The sequence below is a fragment of the Hippocampus comes genome, unplaced genomic scaffold, assembly GCF_001891065.2.
Source record: "Hippocampus comes isolate QL1 unplaced genomic scaffold, H_comes_QL1_v1.1 scaffold42, whole genome shotgun sequence".
Classification (NCBI taxonomy): Eukaryota; Metazoa; Chordata; class Actinopteri; order Syngnathiformes; family Syngnathidae; genus Hippocampus; species Hippocampus comes.
In genome coordinates, this window is record NW_017805107.1 from 592,645 (window position 1) to 601,155 (window position 8,511).

General features: G+C 41.3%; 1 protein-coding gene across 6 annotated transcripts in view; it reads right to left on the reverse strand.

Moving 5' to 3' along the window:
* Positions 1-7,802, reverse strand: part of mef2aa (myocyte enhancer factor 2aa) — a 65,743-nt gene extending 57,941 nt beyond the window's left edge. For 2 of the 6 annotated variants that reach the window (XM_019865414.1, XM_019865408.1), the window contains exon 1: positions 1,894-2,019. The gene's annotated coding sequence lies outside the window, so the exon portion shown is untranslated. Of the gene's footprint in view, positions 1-1,893; positions 2,021-4,930; positions 4,952-7,778 lie in introns of those variants that run through there. The other 4 variants (XM_019865411.1, XM_019865409.1, XM_019865412.1 and 1 more) reach the window with 4 other exon arrangements.
* Positions 7,803-8,511: the final 709 nt, after the last annotated feature.

An 8,511-nucleotide genomic window follows, 5' to 3' on the forward strand; every position in this document is an offset into this window, starting at 1 on the left:
ATATGTGTATGTATCCACATTTGGAAGACGCAGTCCGGATTCCGATCTGAAGTTATCCAATTTCTTGTGCCACTTAACGGCAAAACAAAACTGAATTGTGCACACAATGTAGTTGAAATACAACCAAAAAGGGCTGGATTCAAGAAGCCGACTTGTTTATTTTTGCATTGGTTGGCGTCCTGTGTTTTCCTGATTTAACTCCGTAACTTCCTTTCTCCATTCCTTCCTGCTTTTTTGGAGGCGTGATCATATTCGACTCAACTCAATACCACGCATTACGGCCATCGTCATCGAGAACACCAACAAAAGCACAGGGAGAACAACTCCACCCAGGAAGACTTGAGCTGACATTGGAATTCAGAACCTCTTGACTGTGAAGCATATGAGCTCTAACCCCGAGCCGCCACTCTGCTCATACTGTCACAAATTCAAGATATACCTCATTTGTGACTGTGAACATATGTTCCCTGGAAAACAAAGCTTACAAAGCTACAAAGAAAAACTGCCTGTACGGTCAATAACAGGATCAGATGACTTCAATTTTTCCATAACCTCCATTAATGGTTTGAAATCAAAACAAATGCTCCAAGCAAACAAATCCCCAAAAATCCATTCTTTGTTAAATACTGTACTTCATATCACTTCTTACAAATTCACACTCAAGTCCAAGTTCCATTTCAAAGCAGCCGGAGAGTCCTCACTTTTCAAAGTAAATTAATAATAGCTTCAAGCTGACAGCATTTTCCTTCAAAGTGCTTGCAGCTCTTAGCGTGACTAAACAACAACCAAACCAACAAGACCAGGAGCGCAAACCACCAACTGCAATGTCAACTTGCACGCAAAAAGCAGGTGTTGCCATGTTGATTGGCACCGTTAAATATCACACGTGCCATGCAAAAAGCTGCCAAAGTGGACTAAATGTCAATGAAAAATACTGAATGCTGTCAGGTGTTTTCATGACTACGCAACAAAAACAACAGCAGTGATACTCTGCAAAAAGCAGGTGCTGCCATGGTTGAGATGCGTCTTATCAAAAAGTGGGCACATTTCGGAAAAATGGCCCCATCTCTGTGTATCAGATCAAGAAATGGGAACTGTCAATTTTTCTGTGGTCATGATGGACACACCAACTGGTTTAGTAGCAAACTAACAGAAAAATCAAAGTGGGCTACAAAGTTGGAAGTAAATGACTAGTTTTGCTTTAGGAAAGAGATGAGAACTTCGACCATTGTTTTTGTTTTTTGTCTACAAAGAAACAAAAACAAAATCAGTGCAAATCGTCTGTGCCGTCAATAGACATAAGATAGGTGATCCGCACTGTTCATACACATACAGTCGGAAAAGCTGTTGGGTTGGGGGGGTCATCTCGTTGAACGTAAAAGACTAGTTTGACTAGTTTAAAAGGGATAGTGGTGAATACTGTCAAGGGTTCCTCTTGTCTAAACAACACGAGTGCAAAACACCAACTGTGCATGAAACAAACAGGTGCTGCCATGGTCACAGACAGGGTGAATGAGACATTAATCATCAAAGAGCGGACAAACTTTAGCCAAACTGACCAAAATGTTGACTTTAATCATTTTGGGAGGGGAGAACTGTCAAATTTTCACTCGTCATAACCCACATAATTTTAGGAGCAAACGACTGGTCGAATCGTGACGTCTTGCTACCGCGCAAGTGATCCGCTATCAGCAGCGTTTCGTCAAATAGTCGTTTGAAACTGGTGGTCCCAAAAAAGAGTTACTTTTTTTTTTAAACGTGTTCCAATCTGGGCGATCCACTGTACTGTACTGTACTGTACGCCTCCCTCTGGCGCTTTCCTGGCGTTACTAACTCGCCCTCGTCAGTCACGGCCGCCTTCCACAACAAATGTTTCTATTTGCGTTCACTCACCTTTTTCGTCCCGGGTCGTGTTGTTGGAGACACTCTACCGGCGGCTCCGCTGGACAAAACGTAATTTCGGTTCACATTGAACACGCTGAGCTGCTATTTTCGGGGTGTGTTGAGAGGAAGGAGGGGGGAATCTAAGCTGACAAACTCAGAAAAAGCCAGTCTGCCTCTTGACAGCTAGGCTCTGCCCCCTTATAAGACGTCATCACTTCTTACCGACGCCCACTCAACGCACTCGCTCGTCCGCGCACGCGCACAACAAGGAATGAGCGTGTGTTTTTATGACAAAAGTTGGCAGCGAATTTTAAACCAACAGTCTTGGAACACAGTTAAGTAGAGGGTGCAGGAGTGGGAAAAATGAACAGGTGGACCAAAAATACTTTTTTTTTTTTAATGTCACGTCACTCAGACAACAGCGGTGACTTGTGATCGGCGTGCGCGGTGTCCAATCGTGGCACGCAGCGCCTCATGGGAACGGCCAATCGAAGCAAAAGGTAGGCGGGAACATGTCACGTGTAAAGGGCCAAAGGGTAGGCGTGGCAGTGCCTTTGGAACATGACAGCAGTTTGTTGGTCTTCTTCTTCTTTTTTTTTTTTATGGAGGAGAGCAGGTGCTGTGAGCTTATACGTGACCACACACCTCAGACATTAAAGTGACGAATGTAACCCGATCTGTACTTTTACTGAATTATTTTTTCTTCTAATTATTGAGCAAAAGAAAAAACTGGTTGTGTATTGTGGGGGAGGGCCATTACTAATACAAAATATTTCTGTTATAAAATATGTTTTGTATTTTTCTAGAAATAAATCCTCATATTGAATGAAAATCATAACGTACAATATAAAGAGTGGGCCAAAAGTAAGTATACACTTTTCAAATTAACTTACTTTAGTAAGAAAGGAGATAAGGGTGTCATTCCAGAATTGGACAAAGTAATATCTGTTTACGGTATTTATTTTTCTCATGTTGTATGACTGTTACTTCCTAAATATGGACAATGGAGCTAGACTTTTAACCCTTGCGACTAACAACGTAACTTAAAAAAAACTAATTACATAGAGCTTGAGAAGACTAATAAAAGAGGGAAACAGAAAACATTATTTTCAAAGTTATGAAAAAAGTCTTCCATAATTGACATTTTTCCTTATCTACGTCAGTAGATTTAGCAGTCTGCACTTTTATTTACAAATACTTTCAAGTACATGCATTGAATCACTTCTTCAACTTTGATGACAATCTTAGTGTATACCACAGGTGTCAAACTCAAAGCCCGGGGGCCAGATCTGGCCCGTCACATCATTTTATGTGGCCCGCAAAAGCAAATCATAGATGTCAACTTCAATGATGCTTGTCAAAATATGGACCAAAATTTCAAATTCTCATATGGAATAAATAAGAGCTATATTGTCAGCATTTTGTTTTTTGGTGCCAAACCCCCCATGACAGTAACTTAAACAATAGTTGAATAATCCGTTATTATTGACTTTCTTCAATGGTTTCAGTCATAATGACCCTCCAAGGGAAATGGTCACTAAAATGTGGCCCGCGACGAAAATGGGTTTGACACCCCCTGGTGTATACCAATGACATGTATGTATGTGAGTACTTTTGCCACCTCTGGTCACTACAGATGTCATACGATAACACAATGTAGCAGTAATGTGATTCGCATGAGCCCCTCCCGAATTGTTCAGCATCACATTGTTAAGACTCATCTTAACATCATGAGACTGAATCACAGCGGTCATGGGACATGTTAGACACATTCTTGATTAATTCAAGTGGTATTTCTACATGCGATACCAACATAAAGTCACTCAAACGTGAACGTATTTATCAGGACGCCTGAGTAAACACAATCGTTATTAACTTGGCAAAGTCTAAAGAGTTTAATCAAGAGTGCAGTACACCTTAAAGCATGAGAGTTTAGATCGATTATTGTTGAGTTTGGAAAAAAAAAACGGTCTGCTTCACGCATGGAGTGAGCGGCTGGTATCAAATAACACGAGGGGAGAGTCAGGGTGAAAAGAGTTGGAAACAAGCAGCGTACAAGCGTTTCAGACTAACTGGCCGTGTCTGCATTGTTCTGCTCTTGGCTTTTGGCCACGCGGCCGTCCAGGTTAAATGAGAGTGTGCTTTATGGCCAGCACGGGGCGAGGCAGGCTAGCACTTCCTGCAGTTTTTCTTCATCCTCTTTTGCTTTGCTGTGCAAACTCAAGCTGTACAAGGACAATATTATGGCAAGCAGAAATTCCATGTGTCAGGCAATGGGAGAAGAGCACATACACAGTATTAGGTTGCTTGTGTCAATTAAAATGCTCCAAAAATTACACTGGGCTTCGCTTTGGAAGTGTCTTATCGACTTTGAAAATCAAAATCACATTTCTGTGCTGCCATTATTGACGTAGCAATGGTACACCGCAGCATTGAGTATGTTTTTGTAGATGAAAGACAATCATTTCTACAACCTAACGCTCAACAAAAGCAAGTGAAAATCAGAGAAAAGTGTCAAGAACCATGTCAAGCACATTCAAGTAGTACGGTTTCCACTTTGGTATTTCCATGGTACCAAAATGTGTACCATACAGCTTGTTGGAAACCTCCCATCAAGGTGTCGACCGCAGTGGTCAGATCCGAAATGTGAGGTTAGGTTGGTATGTTAGACTGAGGTCCACCGTTACAATGTCTCGCTGTAAATGGCCAACGCAGCTATTGCTATCTGGCCAACATAACCCAGAGAGGAAATGTAGAATCTGTGCAAACCAGATAAAATCTGGACCATTCCACCTGATGAAAACGCAGGCTTTATACTCCCCATTTAATAGTACAACAATCAAATAGCAGCTCCATTTAGCATTTTACATTCCTGCAATTTCCTTTCAAGAAGACGAATTGTACTCAAGAGTGATTCTATTGCCACAACAAAAAAAGTAGAGATGACGCAGATTCATCGATGACTAAAATAACTGATTACTTGCAGCTCCACAACAATCATGACAAACAATCACAGAACACTGCAGTAAATACAGCTAAACGTTACCCCCGGTTGGCATCCAATCCCTTGTCAATCGAGTCGAGTTTCTGACACCTTGCCTGCTTTTTTTTTTTGTTGCCACACAAATGCCTTCACAGAACCTGCTGTTCCAGTCTCCACTTGGCCTCTCTCTTGACTGTCTTCATCCCTTTCCTTTTGCCTAAAATTCCTTTCTTTCCGCAGCCAGCCTCGGTTTCACTCGGCCCATCGACCTAACCCAAAGCCAGACCAGCTGGCTTTGAAAGCTCGCCCGCAAGCCCGAAGAGGCCCGACATCAAACCCCATTCCTCCTTTTGTATCCGTCTGCACAGAGCTAGGAGGGTGGGGGCCTTGGCCTGAACCCCGTCGTGGACACGGATTTGTCGGGCATGCGTCCATCAGTGGACTTGTCACAAGTGTCAATCATGTTGCAAGCAGGTGTTGTCCTCATTGAGGTGTACAGTGAGAGCACAAAACAAGTTTTCAGGGACTCAAAAATAGATGCAGTTGAACCTCCGAAGGCAATTGCTTTGAATAAAAAGAGATATGTTGTGGAAAATTGACTTTTTAAATTGCTTGCATACAAATATACAGTATGGATTTCTAGAGTCCCTGCTCACCTGTTCGGTGTGAAATTACACTAAGCCTTTTTCAGAAAATGTGTCTTTAAGAAACCCCTTCTAAATGTTTCCAGCTTGTGATGTAAAAGTGGGGCTAATTACATAATACCACCTCCACACAGAGTTCCTCTCCCCATGACTGAGGAGCTTGGCTGGGCAAAGGTCTGCCCAGTGACGGTACGACTACATGGAAACACAATCGTTTACAACCTAAAAAATTAGTGTACATAATACTAATTTTAGAGTACATTATCAAGTTAAAGCCAAAGGCCGAGCAGAGCTACGAATTAGCTTTAACAGCGTCGCTTCTGATTACCGACACACACTCGTATGGTCAACAAAGTTGTCAAGGTGGGAGCAGCATGTATTTGAGTCTGCATGGACCGCATGCAAAAAGCCATACACTATTTTACAAAAAGTGCCATTGGATGGCACAGTGATGAAGTGCTGTCACCGTGAGTGAAAATAGAATTTGACTTGCTTTTACTGTTTGACCGGTGCTCGCTTTTATCGTGACACTCTTGGGCCTCGATGGCACACAGCAGTGTGGGTGCCGCAAGAACTTAACCATTAGAACAACGGAATAATAGATTTGAGTTCAACGAATTAGGTCCAGATTTCACAATAAATCGGTCAATATCAGTCCATTGAGACTACATCATCACTCTTTTATTATTTATACATTTTCTGTTACATTTTCATTTATTATATAAGACGAGTAGCTTGGCTCGGTGAAAGCTAGGGAGCACTGCTCTAGGCTAGTGGTCAGCACAATCTCATCAGAACCCTCTAAATCTGGTCACCGCTGGTAATGGCAACGATTCGAAAATCCTTACTAAAAAAAAAAGAAAAAAAAAAAGAGCTTCTATCTACAGATCAGTTACAACAGTATGAATGTACGTACAAGACAAAAACAATTTCTGAGTGAGTGGTTCTAAATTGTGACGCGGAAAGGGGGTTGATTTACATAATGAGCACGCTACCCAAGTGTTATTGACTAGCTTAGTGATGAAATGCTACCGCCACAAGTAAAAATGCTTCAAGAAAATGTTACAGAATCCCAAATTATTTTTATCTGGAAGTTGACAACTGTAACCAAAGGAACCACTACTCATTCTTGACATAAATTACATCGACAGAGTAGTTACCACCGTATGAAAACTACGAAATTAATTGCAAGCATTCCAACAAGTGGCATGGAGTTTGCCAAATAACTGTTTGTTCCAGCACAGCCTTGACAGGACAGCTGGCATTTCCAACACTGCGCCACACCACAAATAGACCCAGACACTCTTTCTCCCCCAATTATAAAAGAGCCCTCATGCAGAGAGCTTGATTAGGTTGTGAAAGTCTGGTTTGATCCGCAACAACACTCCAACGAAATACATAGTTTATTTTGTAAATGAGAAAAATAAATCAATGAGTCACACTACTTTTTTTTTCCTGAAAAGCCATTTTTTGAAATAACACTTAATTATCTGTGCCATTCTGAGGAGGCCCTCGATGTCCCTCGCCAACCTTTGTCTCATTTATTAATGCCAACATAACAACATTTTCCTTTCATTACACATGCCTGGAATCAATCACTAATTGGTGTTAACAAAAAAAAAAAGTGCATGGAAATGGAACACAATGACAAAAACATCTCCCAAGGGAAATAATGTGAGGTTAATTAATTTGGTTCAGGCATGATCTGTTGCCATTATTTATTAAGTGTACATTAACAGTCAAACACAAGAAGATTTCAATGGCAAATCCTCAAATTGATCAAACATGCTCCTCAAGATGACGAAAGCAACAAAGCTTCACAATGTAGCATCACCCATCTGTCTAGTAGGCCTGAGTCGGAATCGCCTGAAATGGCAACTTCAAACTAAAATGTCATACTTTTGAGATTATTATCAATCTTTGAAAAACACCCTCAGCCTACAATTCATGTCTTGGACAGAAGGAAAGCTTCACTTATTAGCATCATCGATCTCTCAATTGGGGCTCATTTGGGCAAATTCCCTTGTAGGAGTTTGTCGAAATGCAAACACTGCAGCCCAGGTCTGGATTATTCAAATATATAACAAAACATGTCCCTGAGAAAGAATGGTTGCTGTTATGCTCGACATATCCACCAGATTTCATGTGGATCGTGTGGAAAGCAAGTGTGGGGATCATTTTTTCAACTTTCCAATATGAAGTGAGTTCCAGGTGAATTTCAGCATGTTGAGCTCCACAAAAAACGCTAATTAAGTAAAACCACTCACCCATTGAAGATGCCGACACACAGGCAATTGCGAGAGATCAGGAAGAGATTTGTAGAGAGATATAATCAGAGTCAACTTTTATTGATGCAGTGGGTCCTGTTTTGCAGCAGTGACATAACACAAATTTGGACAAAAGTTGGAATGCAGTGCAGCCTGTCACTAAACGGTGCAAAAGCAGTTGCAAATTGGTAGTATAAGTTCACTTGGAACCATTTTATAAAGTCTGAATAGATGCAACTGTTTCATCTTTTCAAGGCGCAAAAACTGCCTAGTCACAATGACTTCATTCATATCCATGACACAGGAAGGATTCCAAAGAAATCAGAAAATGCTTCTGCGATACAGTTGAGACCAGACTCCACAAAATAGCCACATCTCACCGCCTGCATTTCCTCTCAATTGCTGTGGTAATTAAAAGGTAACAGACGGCCCGCTGACAGCCGAGAATAACACACAACTGCTCGGCAATGACAGAATGACATCTGAGTGACAACCAGTATACTGTACTGCCAACCAAGTATGGGCAAACGACTAAAATACAAAAGTCCACCATGATTTAATCAGTTGATTGTTCTTTTAATATTATCGATTCACTTGCGAATGAAGGATCCCCTCTTTGAATGTTGTGAACTTTCATTTCTGTCCTGGTGTTGAGCAAAATACCGTTGCCTGGATAAAATGTCCACGAGAATATAGGCCATAACTCAGCAGCATATTGTATGTTCTCCTTTTA